The sequence below is a fragment of the Tauraco erythrolophus genome, chromosome Z (genome assembly GCF_009769465.1).
Source record: "Tauraco erythrolophus isolate bTauEry1 chromosome Z, bTauEry1.pri, whole genome shotgun sequence".
NCBI lineage: Eukaryota > Metazoa > Chordata > Aves > Musophagiformes > Musophagidae > Tauraco > Tauraco erythrolophus.
Window position 1 is genome coordinate 83,343,091 of NC_141496.1, and position 20,846 is coordinate 83,363,936.

Genomic DNA, 20,846 nt, shown 5'->3' on the forward strand with positions numbered 1-20,846 from the left:
AATAATTCATACGAGTAGTATCTCCATCCAACGCGCACACACAAACGCACTATGTCATGTTAACCCAGTTAATAATTAGTCAAAAGTTGTTTATGCCTTATCATCTTCCTCCTGGAGCAGCCCATTGAATAAGCCTGCATTATAGATATTAGTGTATTATTTCTCTAATAGTCAAATCATTCCTTGAAATAACAATAACAAAGTTTCAGTCTTGTAATGAATGTTAATTTGCAATTGATGTTATTGAAGAACCACTTTGCTGTCCAAAACAGCTTCTTTTTTCATAGTTGGTTTTATTGCTTTTGCTGTACTGGAACTCCTTCAAGCTGCTATTTGAGATGAGATTTCATGACAAAATAGCAGTTCAAACAGAGTAATGTCATTTTGGCATTTGTTCTGGAAAAATCAGGCATTAATATTTTTATTTGAAGAAAATAACATTTTCATTGAATTTACATATTTAATCTGGGAAGTTATCAGCAGGAAATTTGAACTGGCTGTAAAAATGACAACATTTTTCTTCTTTCAGTCTAGTAAGGAATGGGCATCAGGGAGCATTTACTTCCTTTCAGTGATATACATAACTATGAGAGTAAAGGAAAGAAGACACTACCATAGTGATAGGAGCGTTTGTGCGAAAAGGTGGTTTTGCATTGACCTTGCTGTGCACTGAACTCAAAAAACTATTCTCACTTCAGCTAGCAATTAGGTACAGCCTTCATCCTACTCCCATTTAAATTTGGGTCATAGTTTCGCCTACATGAATAAACATTTCCGCTCAAACAGTGGAACAGAGGTGTCTTGAGATGTTCTGGTCTCAGGAAGAAGAGATCTGTCTCAGGTAGCTGGAACCAAAATCATTCAGCTTTTAACTTGAATTAGCTTCTGAGTTTAGTCGTGAACTGGGTCGTACATCAACAGACTGATTCTAGGTGACCTGTGCTGCAGCAGAAGCAGACCACCAGGTGGGCTTAGAGCATTACAGGAGTTTAAATAATTTGACATGTTCATTACAGCTCACCTTTCGTACTGGGATATGTGAGGTTTATTAATGCTGTAAATAATTTTCTGCCTGTGCCCACTTCTAATGTTTCCCTCCTTAAAATTAATAATGAAGACATGTTAAAAGAAAGATAGTATCTGCAGAGAAATGAATCTCATTGATGAGATGTTTGAATCCCCACTACCCAGAAGCTGACTGGCAAAAAACTGCTAAAATAATCAGATCCTTCAGTTTTGAATATTGTTTAAAGCATTCCTTCTGAGAAGTTTTAGAGGATTTTTTTTTTTTTTTTTAACATTTATGCAGGGCAGTTTCACTGAGCACAATGCTAGTTTTCTGCAGTTTTCACCAAAGTAGTCATTTCCAGCAACTAAGATACCAGAGACAAGGCAGTGAAGTGACATTGGCAGAGAAAGAAAATGAGGGAGAGAGGAGAGATGCTGAGGGAGATAAGCGCTCTTCTAATTCCCTGTTTCTTTCCCATTCAGCAGATGTGAAGTTGCAGGAAATAAATAAATGATAAGCCTCAAAAGAGCCTGTCCCACCCTCCTCTCCTTGTCTTACTCCTGATCGGTACCAAACGTCTGATGCGTAAACACGAGAGGGGTGTGCAGGCTGTTCTCCAGTACCTTTCCCACTTGCCACCCATGTGTTTCTCAGAGGTTAAGGGACAGGTCTTTTTGCTTGGCCATCTCCGTGCCAGCCCCTGGTGGAAAGATGCAGGAGAGCATGTTGTTTTTTTGACAGCAGTAACTCGGGAGGTAACCTTTGCCACTTCCATCTGCCTGCTGCTCCAAAACATTTGACCAGTAGAAACCTGTACAGGGTTTGCAGGGTTCAAATAAACAAGTCTCAGCTCATGCACTATATGTTAGTCAGCTGTCTTGAGGGAAGTTATTTACAGCTAGTTCTGCCTACCTCTTGGCCCCAAATTGATTGATTTCCAAGGTATGACTAATGCATTTCTATAAATGCTTCGAGCTTCACACCCCAATTCTTTTACTTTGATGATCTGTTTCATCATATTCCTGTTTGCTAATGTTTCAGTTAACAAGAGTTGTTTGCTGCCTGGGGGGAACGCAGGAGTGACAATGGCTTAAGTTATTCCTAATCAAGTTCCACCTCCTACCCGATGGGAAAGATGAGAGATTTATTATTGTTAATTTAATCCTTGTGAGACATCAGATGCTTTAGTGATGGGCATCGAGATAAGAGCTCAACTACATAAACAGTGAATGAGATTAAAGAATGGTGGTATTAAGGATTAAAATGAAAAACTGTACCCTTCTGCCAGTGAATGCAAATCGGTTGTCAGAACAGTTGCTAACACTTTCTGTTGTTTCATTTAGACTTGTCTAGGCCAGCATTTATCAAGAGATCTACCACTGGTACAGCTTCATTACAGTGAGGCTCAAGCTTCATGGTGTAGGAGAAATGATGTTGTTTAATCAACCCTAGCCCTGGTTTAAATACCATGGAATCCTGTCTGGTAGATGAGCAGCAGACAGCACAGAAAAGCTACTCTAAAGAGGCACAGAAGAGAAGCTGCAAACACTGGAAAATGGCTAGCTGTGTGCCTCCTGTCTGTGTTCAAGAGAAAGGGCAGGTTGGCATCTAGCCGGGTTTAGTAGCTGATAGGAGGCACCTGGGGAAGTGTGAAGGAGCCCTTGAGCTCCCTCTAATCCTTGGAGAGGTCCCTGTGGGTATGGGGTAATGCGTATGACTGCGAGTGTGAGCTAAACTGGACTTCAGGATCAGGGACTGGAAAGGTCACTGGGACACTTTATATTCTTCTTCCTCTACTCTCTGGTACTTGGCTGAAGTGAGAATCTTTTTCCATCCAGCATGGGCATGAATATTTGTATTCTTTCTGCTCTCTGTCACTTCAAAAGACATTGAGATATTGCTGAGTTGTTCACAGAGAGGAGAGGTCCACAATACCACGATCAAGATATTGTGCAGACAATATAAGCAAATAAAATCTCGTGGAAAAATTAATTAATTTCAATACAAATGAATAATGTGTTGAAAGTCATCTATCCAACTGGAAAAGCAGGTGGCCATAGTCTATTAACAGAACTTCTGTGTTGTTTCTTTTTAATCTCACAGTATAGGGAGATGCAATATTCCAAGGAGGATCCAAGGAACACAGGAGAGAAAGCGACTGAGTCTGGAAACTCAGCTGGGACGAAAGGGTGCCATTTCCTATAGAGGAAGATGGAATAAGACTCTCACAGCCTAGTGCATGTAGGCTGATGATGACAACATGGGTAGTTATCCAGGAAGGTCCTAAGCCTCTGCTCGATTTGCACATAAATTGGTTTTGTGCAAGAGCTGTCCTCACAGAGTTTTTAAGTTCTAACCTGTTTTAAAGACTACACTAGTCTATGTAATTAGCGATAAGCACACTTCTGCTCCTGCTGAGATCTAGAAAGGTCAAAAAGCAATTACACCAAGAGTGTTTACCATTCCACCTCCTTCATTGCAGCTGCTGTTTTATCATTTGTCATTCCCAGACATGAGAAGGTAAATTTCTTCCAGTTTTTACTTTGCAATAGTCAAGCCCTAATAAGCTAAACTTTTTGGTTAGTGCTTCGTGGACATCATAGAGCTGGTAAGTAAAGAACACTGGTAATAGGAAGTGAAGCTTCAGTTACTTCCTCAAAAAAACATAGTGAAAGCCAAACAGTGTTCACAAAAAAGGACCTATAGTGAAGTCTCTGCCACATCTAACTTAGTTTGTACCTCAGATGCTGATAGCAGTATTATATCACTAAAAAAAAAAAGTGAACTAGATACTTTGCTTGATATTAATTAGGTGGCATTTTATACTCGAAGGCCACCCCACAGATATTTTCAAGCCTCTCTACTGCTTTCGATACTCCTCTGTTTCAGATTAATCTGGAGGTAGATGGTTTTGTAGCATTTCCTGTGTGAAGGTGAAGAATTTTGCTGCTTTTTTGTGTGTTTCTACTGGCATTTAAAATCTCTTTTTTTTTTAAGAGTTTCTCCATTAAATCGCACATGTTTAACAGCAAAGGAAGTACGTATTCTGCCATGTAATGTGCTGAAGTAAAACTAGTACATGTTGCTGCTGCAGGCCTGTATGGTACTCGGATAAAAAACAAATTGTTCATTGAATTTTTACCTTTTCTGTTCCCAGACATTATTTTAAAAAAAGACACAAACAAACAAACAAACAAACCTTAGTAACTGTCACTGTGGCTTTGTAGGTTTGTGGCAATGATAAGATGTACCTGCACTGGACTCATCAGTTAGAGTCTGTAACCTTATCCAGCACATTCTTCCTCTGATCAGCACACATTTTCACATGGAAAGATGAAGTTTTCTTCCTGTAAACAGTTTCCAAATGTGACTATGGATGGAGTCATCCGTGAGTAATCTTTTGATGAACTCTTCAGTGCACCTTCAGCAGTATGTGTATGCAGGGCTAGTGACCCCAGTTAGACAGGGACTTTCCTGTGGGACCCTCACACAACCCCCTCAGTATTTTCCAACTGAAGTTAAACTGTGAACTGCTCAGAAGAAAATGGGTTATAAATGACTTGATAGGAGGCACTAGGTGAGCACTGTAGTCTGCTCCAGAGCTGCTGGCTACTAGATATCCATCATGACCTCCTGCTGAGCAAGTGGAGCCATTTCAGTCCAGCAGTCAACAGCTGGGGAACTGGCAGGAGCACAGGACATGGACAATAAAAGGACTCCTGTTCTTGTTAGGAGCAGGTTCCTAGGAAGTTGCTCAGCAGGTGAGAAGCACTTTCTGGCTTTCCTAAGAAGCTCGATCTGGTTTTAGAGAGTGGTGATTTCGCAGGAGAGGGCAGCTGGATTTCAATCGAAGGTTTCTCAAACTGCAGTCCAGTGACCTTTCCCTGAGCTCTACTCTGTGATCCTGCGAGGTCATTGCCAGTAGGAGCTTAACTGAAAAAAGATGAGTTCAGATTTTTTTGTTTGAGGATTCCCTTTCTCAAAACATCTTGTCTCTCCTGGTTAAACTTCTTAAGGCATGAGAAGCCAGAGGGAATTCACAACTGGTTGCAAACTTCCAAAGGGAAAAACTAATTGCACAGATATGCCAGCTGAGCAGACATGACAATTAACCAGACAAATTCAAAGACTAGGAGAGTCAGAAACTTTCACATTTCCTGGAGTAGGGTCAAAAAACTCGGACACCTGACAAGATTTACTCAGACACATAAAAAGGTTGACAGAAGAACAGATGGCACTTCAATGAATTTCTTCTAAAGAGTGTTCCAGTAGGAGAATAGCATGGAGTGAGGGAATGGGGAGTGGAGATGTTACATTCTGTTACTAGCAGGGGCTGTTCATACCAGAGATGATCCAAGTGGTTGAATACAGGAGACCTTTTTTAGTCGCAAGGAAACTGAGGACCCACAATACCCTCCTAAACCCAGGTCAAAATGCTTCAGTAAACTCAAGTCGGACTGACAAGCACCTACCCTGTTCCCACTAAGGAAACAGTTAGTCACTGTTTCTTGGATCTTATTTGTGAATAGATCTGTATAAAATTAAAACCAACAAATTAGGACATATCCTTATAGAACTGTTGATGTTTCTTAATACTCTCTCTGTTTGGATACTCTAAACTTGAAAGTGAAGTTTTAAAGGGTAAAGTCTTGATTTCAAATGCAGATGGCATTGATACTAGCATTTTTATTTGACTGTGACTGAACTCTTTACAAATGTAATTTGTCTTTGATGTGTGCACCCTGAAATGTTTTAGAGGGTTGACTGGTATGACTCAGGTGACTACATGATTTTACAAATTTCAGGAAATAACATGGCATGATATTGCATGGGGAATAGATTAAGATGTTTTTCCTATATCAGTGACAATGATGTGCTAGGTACTTTCCAGACATGTCAGAAGAGTCTCTAGTGCAACGAATCATCATCTAAGAAGAAGACAAAGTGACAGAAGGAGGAAGCAGAACAACAAAAAAGCTAATTTATATTGAAACAAACAAGATTCTCCACAAAAAAAAAAAAAACAAACAACAAAACAAACAAAAAACCCCAAAGACCACAGTAGTGTATTTGGAAGGCAGGTGCAAATTGACGACAGAATTAGAAGTGGAAATAATAATAGCCTGTGGAGAAATCAAAGGTGGCTTAGAAATAACTATATGAGAAACCAGCAGTGTGGTGGGTTAGGCTGAGTTCGGCAACCAAACCCACGCAGCTCTCCCAGTCCAGTAAAATGGAGAGGAGAGAAAAATGTAATAAAAGAGCTGAGGATCGAGACAGGAACAGAGGAGCACCCACCAACCACGGTCCCGGGCAAAAGAGGCTTTTTTCTTAATGCAAAACTATTTATTAACAGCTACCTACAAAAGAGAAAAGCACACAAAAACGGTTACTTAAGAGAATAACGAGAAAACAAGGCCAGGTCTTAAAAACAACACCACTCCCCCCTTCTTTGCCTCTTCTTCCCGGCTCTACCTCCTCCCCCCAGCGGCGCAGGGGGCAGGGAATGGGGGGGTGCAGGTCAGTTCATTCCAAGTTGTTACTGCCGCTTCTCTTAAAGGAAAAGGAGTCCTTACACCATTGTCCCTTGCTCCAGTGGATCCCCTACTCACGGCGAAAGCGTGAATCCTGCCCGCTGGGGGGCAAATCCTTACCCCATCGGATTTGCCCCAAGTGCGGGCTTTACCAGTCCTGGGCTTTTAAGGAGCTGCAGCCACTCGCTCTGGCGTGGGTCATCACACAGACTTTAAATGTGCTCCAGCGTGGGTCGTCATGTCGACCTTAAATGCGTCTCCGTACAGACTCTGAATGCGTAAAATGCGTAAAATGCGTAAAATGCGTAAAATGCGTCTCTACCTGTGCCCATGATTCACAATAGTCTCAGGCTTAGGCATCTCTTCCCGACGTGGGTCATCCACTGGTTGCGACTGGGTCTCTGCTTGCTCCACCGAGGACTTGTTTGCAAAGGGCCTGCTGGCAAGGGGGACTCAGCCGCGGCACACGTTCCGTTCCATCTTCACTGACCTCTTATGTGTGTGGCCGTTTCTCTTAGATTTCAGTCCTGTCTGGGTGAACTCGGCCCGGTGGGCGCCCCGGCAGCGGGGCTCTCCCCGAGTTCCCCAAGCGGCTCCGCCGCCGCCATCCTCGACGGAGCGGGCCCGGCCCGGCCCAGGCCGCCGGCCCGGCCGGGAGCCGGGAGCGGGGGCCGTGCCCCCCTCCCCGTCTCCTTGCTCCTGGGCACCGGCACACCTTTCCGGTTCCTTTGTCCGACGTAAATAGGGCAATTCGCAGAGGCGCCGATTGGCTCAAGCCCCGAGGGGGACGGGAGTCTGGTCTGATGGGCAGCTTCTGCCACCCGGACCTCCCCCCCCACTTCAAACCATAACAAGCAGTCAGAGATAAAGGTGATTGTGTAGCACAGTGGTGTGACATGAAAGATAATGAATGTAGAGAGACACATTCCCAGACTTTCGAAAATTAAAAAATCCAAAACCAAAACAATCCCATAATTTCAGGAAGGAGTAAGAAACTGGGCAAAGAAGAAGGCACCTTGGAAAGACAAGTAGCAAACTCTAGCATGCAGAGCCTACATGTTTGTTTCTCCTGGGCCATGACACATTTCCATTTTGCCATCCTGTCCCATCAGTGACAGCAGTAGTGAGAACACCAACACAAATAATGCACCACCCAAAATTCTTGCTTATTCTCAGAGGCAAATCATCTTCAGATAGGGTACTCAGAGATGAGAAGAGGTGGATGGTATGGTGAGAGGATCCAGAAAGGCCCTGGAATAAAAGAGGGCAGCAAGTTAGAAAGATAAATAAGCAAGTCATTGCCTACATTGCCATTACTATTCTCGTTAAATCATCTTTATCTTCCTCATATTTACAGGTGATTCTGTGAAGACCTTGCCTATGGAGGAAAGATATTCCAGTTAAACAGCTAGGGACAAGGATCTTAATTTGTTCCAAAGGCTGAGGCTGTTAAATGCACTCTTAGGATGTCTAGAGTCTACTTTTCCCTCCTTCCATTTTGCTTATTTCTCTTTGAAGTAACTCTTAGTTGATCTAGAGTGAGGTGCAACCTGGATGGAGTATCATAGAATCATAGAATCATAGAATGGTTAGGGTTGGAAGGGACCTTAAAGATCATCTAGTTCCAACCCCCCTGCCATGGGCAGGCAAACCCTCCACTATACCAGGTTGCCCAAAGCCTCGTCCAACCTGGCCTTGAACACTGCCAGGGATGGGGCATCCACAACATCTCTGCGCAACCTGTTCCACTGCCTCACCACTCTCAGAGTGAAAAATTTCTTTCTTATATCTAACCTAAATCCGCCCTCTTTCAGTTTAAATCCATTGCCCCTTGTCCTATCACTACACACCCTTGTAAGAAGTCCCTCTCCAGCTTTCCTGTAGGCCCCCTTTAAGTACTGGAAAGCTGCTACAAGATCACTCCGGAGCCTTCTCTTCTCCAGGCTGAACAGCCCCAACTCCCTCAGCCTGTCTTCATAGCAGAGGTGCTCTAGCCCTCTGATCTTCTTCGTGGCCCTCCTCTGGACTCGTTCCAGTAGCTCCATGTCCTTCTTGTGTTGGGGACTCCAGAGCTGAACACAGTATTCCAGGTGGGGTCTCACGGGAGCAGAGTAGAGGGGCAGAATCACTTCCCTTGACCTGCTGGCCACGCTCCTTTTGATACAGCCCAGGATATAGTTGGCTTTCTGAGCTGCCAGTGCACATTGCCGGCTCATGTTGAGCTTCTCATCCACCAGCACTCCCAAGTCCTTTTCCTCAGGACTGCTCTCAATCCATTCTCCGCCCAGCCTGTACTTGTGCATGGGATTGCCCCGACCCACGTGCAGGACCTTGCACTTGGCCTTGTTGAACTTCAGGAGGTTCTCACAGGCCCATCTCTCCAGCCTGTCAAGGTCCCTCTGGATGGCATCCCTTCCGTCCAGCTTGTCCACAACACCACACAACTTGGTGTCATCTGCAAACTTGCTGAGGGTGCACTCAATCCCACTGTCCATGTCTCCAACAAAGATGTTAAATAGCACTGGTCCCAGTACCGACCCCTGAGGAACACCACTCGTCACTGGTGTGTTCACTTCGGTGTTCAGCTGCCTTGGTCCCGTTCCCTGTGGGCTATACAGTTACAGGAACAGTTTATTTCTGTCCTATTAGCCCTGGCACTTTATGCCACATGCATTGTCATGACTTCTGTGGGAAGTGGGTACTCTTCTGTGTAGGCGGCAGCAGCAGCAGCAGCAGCAGCAGCAGCAGCAACAGCAGCAGCACCATTTGGCCCATAGCAATGTGTCTGTGGAATAGTAAAGTAAGTACAATACTCAAAGATCATTTGTCTTTGTGATCTTGGCAGCCCATATTTCCTATGGCTTTGTTCCTTCCCCTTTATACCAAACACTGCCTAAACTGTAATTGCTAAAGCAGTGGAAGTGCAGAAAAAAACTCACAAATAACTCAGACCCCCAAAGGAAACAAACTACTGTAGTTCAGCATCACTTGGCTTTTTGCATAGCTGTGTAAGGAGATCTCAGCAGATTGCACAGACAGAACGGACGGAGTTACCCGTTCACTTCTCGCTGATCAATGAACACATATAGCAGAGTTACCTGAAGACAAAAAAGTGCTTCCAGTTCCTGTAACTGCATGTTACCATACGGTTGTAGTTTAAGCCCAGCCATCAGCTAGTCATTGCACAGCCTCTTGCTCACTCCTCCCTGCCCCTGGTGGGGTGGGAGGAGAAAATATAATGAAAAACTCATGAGTCGAGACAAGGACAGGGAGGGATCACCCACCAGTTGTGGTCATGGGCAAAACAGGCTTGACTTGGGAAAAAAAAAAGAATTTAATCTGTTACCAATCAAATCAGAGTAGGATAATGAGAAATAAAACCAAATCTTAAAAAAAACACCTTCCCCCCTCACCCCTCCCTTCTTCCTGGGCTCCTTAGTTTCTGATTTCTCTACCTTCGTCCCCATAGCAGTGCAGGGGGCTGGGGAATGGGGTTTGCAGTCAGTTTGTCATACATCATTTCTGCTGCTCCTTCTTCCTCTGGGGGACAACTCCTCACACTCTTGCCCTGCTCCAGCGTGGAGTCCCTCCCACGGGAGACAATTCTCCATGAACTTCTTGAGTCCTTCCCATGGGCTGCATCTCTTCATGAACTGCTCCAGCGTGGGTCCCTCCCACTGGGTGCAGTCCTTCAGGAACAGACTGCTCCAGCACAGGTTTCTCATAACGTCATGGCCTTCTTTGGAAGCATCCACCTACTCCAGTGTGGGGTCCTCCACGGGCTGTGGGTGGGTATCTGCTCCACCATTCATCTCCACGGGTGGCAGAGGGGCTGCTGCCGTCTCACCAGGGGCTGCAGGGGAGTCTGAGCTCCGGCACACCTCCTCCCACTCCATCTTCACTGACAGTCTCTGCAGAGTTGTTTCTCTCACATCCCGCTCCTTTCTCCCCACCACCCCAGAGGATAGTAACAACCAGTCGTTGACCAGAACACTCATTTGCCAGCTAAGCATCTGTCTAAACTAAATAAATTTAGTTTATTTGGGCTTTTTGCTTTCTCTGAGGGACCTGTCAGTCTGGTATACCGAACAACAGTCTTCCATATATGACCTATCCCCGTATGATGTGCATTTTCTGCAGTCTTCATGACAGCTTATTCATACTCAATTACATTTGCCACATTCAGCCAAGCTTAGAATGAAACCTGAGGTAAAACACTTGAGTAGCTCATAGTGGATTTGGTTGCCAACACAATGCTTGCATAAATTACGTGCAGGCTAATAATTTGTGCCCTTGAAATCTTAGAAGAATGATGGAAAGAGTGATGCAAGAGCTGAAGTCCACATGGAGCCAAACGTAGTTTTATTAAGCAGCTTCTTACCAAAATGCCCTCACGCTCAAGGCTGGATTTGCTGAGTCCAGACAGGGCTATGCACAGCAGAAGCAATAGTTTCAGTCTGCACCCAAACCAGCCATTCGGAGCTTGACTTTGGTGACCTTTGTATTACCACTGCTTTTCTTGTCAATGCTGATAAACAGATGCATTGCCCAATGGCCCTGACAAATAAGCTGTCATCAGAAGGAGCTGGTATTGAAAGTATGAGTAAAGGTGAGGAAGACAAAGATGATTCATCTGGAACAGGAAGGGCAATGTGACTGGTGGCTGTCATCAGTGCGCTTCCACTGTGCAGCATGTTGCTCTGGGCAAAGCATGGCCTTTTGTTACTAATATTAGCCTGTTTCGTTCTGCTTAGGTCTATTGTTTTGGTTTTTTTTCTCTTTGCTGTACATTTTTGTTATGACTTTAAAATATTTCTTAAAATATTGGGGGAAAAAAAAGTCCCTTAATCATAGCTGTTGCAATCCAGTACCACACAAAGACATTACCTCATGAAGGAGAAAGATAATTGTTACATCTCTCTTTGTTCCATGTTAACCTTCTCTCAGAAGACAATCACCATTAGGGAGGATTTCTTGGAAAAATTTCGTTATTTGATGGTATCTTGGAAAAAATAGGTGTAAGGCACAAGGACATTTTTTAACTGCTGTAGGTGATTTCACTGGATGCCAGACAATAAAAACCAATTCATTTACATTGTTGCATTTTCTGGGTATAAGAAAGCATACGTTTTCTCTGATGTATGACATGAGGTTCCGTCTCTGAACAATAGATAGACAGTAATTGAGGTCAAACTCTCAGTCTATAGTGCCAGTTTGTGTGACTTTTTTCCTCTATAAGGTGATATTCATTACTTTATTGTTTTTCTACTGTGATCTTCAGCCTTTTCCTTGAATAGTTCTCTATCCTATGTGTAATATTTATAAGAAGCTTAAGTATCTCAGTAACTTTACACTTTTTTCAACTTAAAAAACAATCTGGGTTTTCAAAGAGTCATTTCCTTGAAATCCTTGAGAATATTAAGTTTTGCCACTTGGAAAAACGTACACATTTTCAGAAGACATGCAGAACCATTTTCTGGGTTGTCAGTTGGAACTGATAATATCTGCAGTTGTTTTGTGGTACACAATCAGATTGCATTTCAAGTTTTGTATGGCTTTTTTATACCACCTGTTTCAAACCCCAAGTAAGCAATAGAAAAAATAATGTAGTTCTTTAGCCAGTTGATTGTGACTACGTTTGCATAGCAAAAACCTTTCATAAATAGTCCTTGGAAATGAAGGAAAAACTATCATTTAATGAAAGGTAGTTTTCATAAGGAAATTCAAACTGTGACCTGATAAGCATCTCTTTTAGCAGTGATGCTGTTGTTAGAGACTCCTAGCCCTTGTGTTTGTTCTTATCCTGGTATACTTGAATAACCATAACTCTGCCCTTCATTGTCACAAGTGAAATAAGTACCCAACCCAATCGCGCCTTTATGAATGGGTTTAGTGCAATATAGTTACACACGCTCTCAATTTTAAAGATACAAACTGTTTGTGAGGCCATACAGTGGGTTGAATTAGAGAGCTCATCTGGGACAAAAACTTCAAGAAATCAAAAAATATATTTCACAGGCAAATCAGCTCCATGAGCTGTAACAACTGAAGAGCTGAAGAAAGGATGCTTCAAAAAAAATGGCTATGTTTTTTAAGGTCCTTCAGAAGGTTAATTTCCCTGTGGCTGAATTTTGACTTAATGCTCTAGTAAGGGGATTTAAGTGCATTGTCAACCCATTTCACACAGTGATTGGGATAATTTCTGCTTCCCTGGTGAAGTATGGTAAGAGCACCCAATGGGTATCAGGTACTGCCTGGACGCTCAATATGCTTCTGTTGAAACAGTAGTTGGCAATATTTTGACATACATGGTCACACAATTTCCTTGCCAGCTTTTCGCTTGTCTGCCCAGTTAAGGTAGTAGACAGCACACACTTCACAAGATTTCAGCAGACCATTCTGGCGTGAGCAGAAGTGAATGAGACTTTGTCTAAACCCTGTCCCAATGTGTCCCACTGCCTCCATGCTGTCTTTGGAAAGGAGGTGTCCTTCACAGGGGCCCAAGTAATTCCATGTCCATGAGAAAAGGACAGAGAGAGCACAGAGTCTTACTTGCATGGAAAGCCTCTATTCTTGCCCCTTTTGCAGGTTTACTTAGGATTTATGTTCTCCTGAAGCTGATTGTCCTGGTTTAGGCCAAGAAAAATGATGTTACTCCTTGGTGCCACAAACAAGTAAACAGTATGCTAGAGCAGTGTGATGGAGACAAAGGATATCATACTGATGCACTTCAGTCATTGCAATTATATACATCAATATACTCATTTTATTATTTGTGTTGTGATCCTTGGATGGAAGGTATTAAAGAAATATGGAGGAAATGCAGCTGTTCTCCATCTATTAATGAAGACTATTGATGCCAAGTAAACCTTAATGTCTCCATAACTTGCTTTTCCCTTTCCAAGGAAAAACAAAGCCTAAAAAAGTTGCACTCACTGTAATATATGCTCAACTAAAAAATGGGACCTGCTCTGCTGAAAGTTTTGTGGCACATTCAGTTTTCCCTGTCCTCTTTGCCGTTTCGGTCTGCCACGTAACATACTGAAAGAATGATTAACATAGCTGAGTAGTGCTGCTGTTGTCTCTGAGTTTTTCCTTCTTCCGTGACTTAATGCCTCATTCTAATAAACTTCTGAAGTAGCTCTGAAACCCTGCCAAAAATTCTTCTGTTCCATGATTAATAAGTCTATTTTGGCAGGCATATGATGTCATACAGCATTGCATTTATACTGGATTTATTGAGATTCGATTGTGAGATCGTTGCACATCACAGACATAGTATACAACTCCTTGAGAAAATTTTTTGCATTCTCAGAGAGGCGCACAAATCTGTATCTGTGTTTTTAATAACTGGGATTACTAAGTGGTTCCAGCCATTATCAGAAATCATTCTGAGGTCCAGAGAAAGTCCTGAGGAGGCCTACCAAGGGAAGTTACTTCAAACTGCCATCTGAGAGTCATATGTATTGGCAGATAGTGAAACCTCGACACACAGCAGAAACCAGGGTTTGTTGAGTAAGACGTCTTAGGTTCAAATTAAAAGCTTCTTACTCTGCTTCCTGTCTGCCTGTGCTCTACTCACCATGGCAAAATGACTTTGGACATCAGTCAGCATCTCTGCAGCTGTTCAGCACAGGTTTTGAAGGAATTAATGGAGCTCAGTGTTATATTAATTTTCAGCTTGACTACTGTATAGCAATAACAGGGAGGAGGATGAGGTGCTGAAGCAGTGTATAGCTCTGCTTTAGCTCTTACTGGCGTTAACAGTGTCCAGAACATTGTGTTCCTACAAGTGGACAGCAATCTCACCTTTCTGTGCAGACACTTCATTGAGTACTGCTCACCTCTTCCCTCAGATTGCAAATCAGAACATGGAGTTTCTGTTAGCTAATAAAAGACACATGGTGCATAACTGTTTACAACTCAGCATGCAAAGTTATTTGAGACAGATTTCAGCCTGGATTGCAAAGGTCTCTTTTCAGTCCCTGGTTTGATTGCTCCAGATTTTGGGCAGAATTCATGAAGTGTAGGCACTGGCTATACTAAAATTCACAACCTGATATCCGGGAGTGAGAAAGGGGTGATGGGAACCTCCAGTGTTTTTGTGGACAAACCTGAATGACCAGGCTTTTGAAAGGGTTTTGGTTTCTTTTTGGTAGCTAATATCCAGTCAATATTTAATACTCAGAAGTTGCAACTTTATCTTGTAATAGTTCACTTGCTCCTATGGTTTTCTTTCTATGACCTGCTTGGATAGTATTTATCAAATATTTCTATTTCCATTGTAAATGAATTTGACTTCATCTCTCAGCAGATGTGTCTTGTTTTATGAAAAGAAAGTCAATCAGAAATGTGATGTCTGGTGTTTCCAAATATGTGAGAGAACCTTTTATAAGGTGAAAGTTTGTAAACATCCAGCAATACAAGGGGTACAAATAGTCTGAATCACAGACTGTCTTCTCATTCAGAAACCGTGAACAGATTCTTATCCTTACTGCCATGTAGAAATTTTAAAGCCTGTAGAGTAGTTGAAAACCAGGTCACTGACTGAATTGGTCCTGCTCTTGAAACAAAAGCTTTCTAAAGGTGTTTTTTCCTGAAGTTTTATTCACAAAAAGGCATTTCAGATGTCTCTTAACAATGGAAGAGGAAGATGGGAAATCTCTTGTGCTTTCTAATTCACAAGAATACCTTTTGTTTCTATCTATTCTTCTCTGCTGGCTTAAAAGAATAGCTAAGTGTATAAATCTTCATCTAGCACTGCTCTTTGCTAAACAATGTTTGTGGTCTGTTCCTTTTTCATTTGATACCATTTTGGTTTTTAAATGCTGTTAGGCGAAATGAATAGTTTTGGGTCCCATTTGATGCAACTGCTTTGGCAATGGGACTGTGATAGCAAAGAGGTGAGGAGCTTTGATGTTAAATAAGCATACTGTGAAAGTGTGAAAGGCTTCCTTGCTTGTGTTGTGCACTTGTGGACAACCTGGAGTTGTCATGTAGTACACCTCAGGTGCGCTGTACAGTCCAATGTGCACCACTTCCCTACGCTACTAGTCTCCTTGCATAGTGCGCCTTGTGTGGATGCCATTACAAAATAGATAAAGCTTTAATGGTAACTGTGATTCCAGTGAAATCTATTTTGGGGAAATTTGACAAGTTGTTTGTATGAATATTTTCACATACTGGAGATTTCTGTGAGCTGCAGCTATAACCAGTTTTAAAACGGGCTTACAATTTGGGGATAATTTCTCCTGTATTAACCCAGGCTTGATAAAAACAAGAAAACAAAGATGTAGTTTTGGGCTGGGATATCTGAGACAATGGGTGGAGCAGTTTTGTGTATGGGTAAAATATTTTCTTTAAGGATATGACACAAAAAAAGACAAAGCGTTTTTTGACTAATAGGAGGAATGCTTTCCTCAGGAGACTGATGTGAGTGAGTGAAAGCAAATCAGAACCCTAGCCCTATTTACCAGTGGGAGATGCTTACTAATTTGAAGCTCTAAAGTCGTATAGCTTGGTAATTTCCATATTTTCTTGCTTTTATTGAACAGGAAGGAGGATAGTATGAGGTGAAACTCTTAATATCCTTTTTCCAGGCTCAGGAATGCCAATCACTGTTCTCACTGTCAGCTCTTCCCACAGAGCTGATGAGGGACAACTGGTAACTGTTTGAAGGATAAGGTGGATTCAGAGCTAGACAGGTCTCGAGCCCATATCTGTGTGCCTTCATGCCATTTTGCTATACTTTTCGATTTATGTCCTTCCCACCACAACAATTTCTCGACTATATGGTAAAGGTCTCAGTTTCCCTTCCCTCTATTTTTTGGGTGCTTTTTTTTTTTTTTTTGTATTTAGTGTGTAGATGAGGATTTCTTACATGAACACTACAGTGTAAAATCTGAGCACTCAGTCTTCTGCGTAAGAATTAAGGGCTTTATCTCAGTGAAAGCACAAAGCATTTTAAGAACATTTTGCGAAGGCTTGCTTCGGGCGGATTTGTAACTGAAGTTTTCTGTGCCCAAACATCAGCCACATTACAAACTACTATCCCTTCTTTATCTTAGCAGAGACAGTGCCTAAATTAGACAGCTGAAGGTCTGCTGAATAAAACCAGAATCATGTGGATTCTTCAAACATTGTAAAAATGTCATCAGGCCTCCAAATCGAAATTGCTCGTCTAAAAGCATCACGCTGAACAGGATGCAAGAACCAAAAGATGCATCAGGTGACCACAGATGTATTAGCCATATTCAGCATGAGTACTTTAAAAGGAGGGAACTGAAAACAAGCTTTTCACGTTGTAGGCTTTTCAGACACAGCTGTATTGAGACCAAGAGCTAGTGCCTGAGGCTTGGCTGCCTGTGGTGTCCTGTCCTGTGGGACCAGGCTTAGTGGAATGAGTGACTTACAACCGTGCATACAACATCTTCAGCTCCTGCAAAAGGACATAGTTTTGCTTAGTTTAGCGGAACGCATTTTTCAGCTCATCTGAATGACCCCAAGATTATTGACTTCAGCAGAGGTCTCTTCATGTCCATACGTGGTACAGTGTGTTAGCCTCTCCCCTTATTTCAGCTGCTAATAAATAACCCATTTCAGAGGGAGCTCTGCATTCGTCATTCAGTTTCCCTTCCTGCTCACCCTCTGATACAAAGCAAGGAGATGCAGCTGATGTCTCTGCCCACCCTGTCCAGCAGCTCTGCCTCTTTCCCATGTTCATGAAGTGCCTGCAGCCAGCATGAGGTGATGTGCAGGGAGAGGAAGGGAAGACAGCAGTTATCATGCTTTTCCTTAGGTTAACACTGATCTCAACTTTGGTAATTTAGAACATGAGAAGATGCATTTTGCTAGGAAAGGCTTGCTAGGTAACAAAAGACTGCAAACTTCTCATGATTTTAACACTGTTCATCCAAACTGTGGAGCTGGTTTTCTTGTTGAAGTGAAGAATCCTAGCATTGCCTTGATCGAAACCAACAGAACTACATGGATGTAAAGCTGATGTAAGGGAAAGGAGAATCAAGCCCACTCTTTAAAGAGGTATATAGCTACTTTGGTGAGGAGCCCTGGCATACTGCTTTTGCATTCATTCACAAATAGGAATGCTTTGGCTGTTAGTCAAGACATTTAAAGCCAGAATAGCGGCATGGAAAGCAGACACTTTGAGTGCCCCCTGCTGTGTTCGCTTAATATGCAGACTAATTGGGAACTTCATCTGATACCAGCTCAGGGAAAAGATATTTCTCTTGTTTGAAAATAGGTCAGGAGGAAACCGACATTTCCTTGACTACCTGATTGCTGTGCTTGCCAGTCTGGGTGGCCTTACTCAGAATATCTTCTGGGAATGAGAAATAAAAAAAGTGGCAAAGGGGCTGGGAGTCCTTAGTCTGCTAAATTAATTTACCGGTTTCATCTTTATGTTTTTTTTTTTTTTTTCCTTTTTTTTTTTTTTTTCTGAAGAACAGATTGCCCTCAGGCTTCGCAGCCACAGTGTTGAAAGCATCTGATTAATTTCTTGGGTAATCCAGAGCAGATAGGGGAAGTGACTGGTTGGAGAGGACTGTTTCTTCCTAGCTGGGGAGATACTGTGAGGTATGGTTTCGATGACAGCTTTAGGGGTGACTCAGCAGACACTCCTATTGTCATTGGGTTGAAAAAGTTGTTCAAAAGCAGCTGGTGCCTCTCTTTATTTTTGTTTACTTCATTCAAATGCACTAGTGAAAAACCCTATAATAACATGAATGAGTCATTACTTTCATTGCTCAATATTTGTTTTGAAATTCTGATGCATATTTGAGCACCAGGCTACTCCTTCTTCCATGATGACTTGGTTTTAAAAACAAATGCAGAATTGTTGAACACTTGGTTTAAGAAATTACACCAGGCAGCAGCCCTCATCAAACAGGAACATGCTTCTGTGTATTTGAGAGCAGGGTCAGTCTTAGGGATGTCTTGAGGTTTTCTGTGTGTGGTGCAGCATACACTGGAGCGATGGTCTGGCTGGAGACTGAAAAACAAGAGTTTTGTGGCCTTCAGGCACGCAGAACTACAGCATCTGTGCATGCAAACAGGCAGGGAACTTGTTTTTGTACACATACATGTATCTCCTAGAGCAGTTGCAACAACTTTTATTAAAATAGTTAGGCATCAGCAACTGACTTTGGAAGGCTTGCAACATTTCAAACACCAAGTACTCGGGGCTACCCATCTACCTTCTACACAGCAGGAAAAGGAACAGATTTCAACGTACTGTGCGCAAAGGCCATGATAAAAATGGAGCTGTACCCACCAAAAGATGGTTTGAAAGTCTACAGATTAGGGCCAGTCTTTTTCTTCCTGTCTTCTGAGTTTTCCCTGAGCTGACTACTCCATCTCAGATTACTTTCCCCCTCTCTCCCCGCTGCCTGCAGAACAAGCAGGTGATATGAGATGATGGATATGAAAGCCACAGGATGCTAGCAGCTGACTTGTCCAGCTCAGGACAACTCTTGCAGCTGTTTGGCATCTGTCATGTCCTGCCCTGTGTGGACCTCAGGAGCGGGGAGCAGGGACAGCTGCCATCACCCTCCTTTCAGTGCTCTACAGCATGTCCTGGCAGCCCAAGGGAAGGAGATTAGAGGAAAGGCAGGTGCCTGTGACCATTAATAACTCAACAGGGTTTGTTGTGTTGTTAAACTTGCTGGGCTGACTTCTTCCTGCTGAAAGTGGCTGTTCAGGACAGCTGAGGTAAGCTCTGTGGTTTCTGAGGGCTGCCTTTGAAGGGGATCGAGGCTCACGCAGTAGCAGTTTCTAAACCATCAGTGAAATCTGACTGTCCCCACAAGGAAAAAGTAGTCACTGGTGTGGCTTTACCTCTATTTGTCTTGTAGTAAATTGGTACTTTCTAATTACTCCAAGCAGTAGCTATAGCTTCCTTTGGGAAGGTGAACCACTCTGGTGCATGCTCCAGCATCATTAATTTTGGGCTTTGCTGCTCCAAGCTGCATTTATCATGGATAGGTGAATGTGCTTAGAGGGTATGGAGACCCTGCTTAAAACTGCACTGTTCTTCTTTCTGCTTTGCAGGACTGTGTCTTGAAAGGTGTCATGATCTGCAAACAGAGAGTGAGCAAATTTTCTGGAATACAGCCCTGGACTGAAAAATTCAGCTGTACTGTAAGGGCTGCCTAAAGCAAGTGATGGCAGGTGTTCCCTGAGTGCATCAAGCAATTCCAGTGTCTCCTGCCTCTTTCCCCAGGTGGACTTGTGGCTGTTACACAAAAACCACTGGACAGGTGAACATAGAAGAGTGACAAAGACTTGATGGGCTTCAAGGAGAGATACGTGCAGATCAGAGCTCTGTGATGGAGAAATTGCTTATTGCAAGGTGAGGAAGGGAGAGAGGAATTGAAGGTGAGGGGAAAAAGGAGAAAGAGCAGATAAAGATTTAGGCATGTGGTACAGGGTAGTTGGAAAAAGGAGAGAGCCAAGACCAAGAGGAGATACACGGTGAGGCCTTGTTTCAGTAACAGCACTTGTACAAGGACATTAATTTCCATCCCCATGCTGCAGCAGACATAGCATGAGCCCCATTATACCATACTCAAGAGTGTTGGGATAGAGCCCTGGAAGGGTGAGAGGTGCTCAGCCCCGTCCCCATCCAGTGAGTCTCAGCTGAAGACACACGAGAACTCCTTGGAGTCAACAAAACTTCACAAAGTGCTTAACTGACCATGAGCCTCTGTACCTGTGCCACTGAGTCTCAGCCAGGGAGACGTCCCCAGGTGGAGCGAGCGGGACGGGAGCGGGAGGGGTAGAAGCTGGGTGGGACTGCAAACAGAGCCCCCGGCAGCCCGAGCTTTTCTGGTATGCGCTCTCCTACTCAGGGCGTTAGAAGTGAGCTTTTAAAAATCACATTGCCAGCACACATGAACGTTGCAGTGTGAAGCAGATTGCTTCAGTCATTTTTTTTTTGGCATGTAAAAAGCCAAACTCTCCCTCACCCCTTGTATAAGAAAAAAACATTATTCGTTAGGCTTACTAGATGCTGGGATTGTTTCTTCTCTTTTTAGCGGTCAGTGAAAGAAAAAAGGCAGCAAGAAGGAATAAACAAACAAGCAAAGAAGAGACAGCCTCTTAATCCCCAGTTGCAATGTGTGCCTTTTGCTCTGAGAATCATGCTTGCTTCCATACAGAGATCCTAAGTGTCCAAGTCGTCCCTGCTCCGCTTTTCAGTAGGTATCTCTGAACCTACTAGGTTCAGTAGGTATCACTGTAACTCACAGTGACTTATCCTAGCGTGTCCCCACAGGATCTTGCTGTTA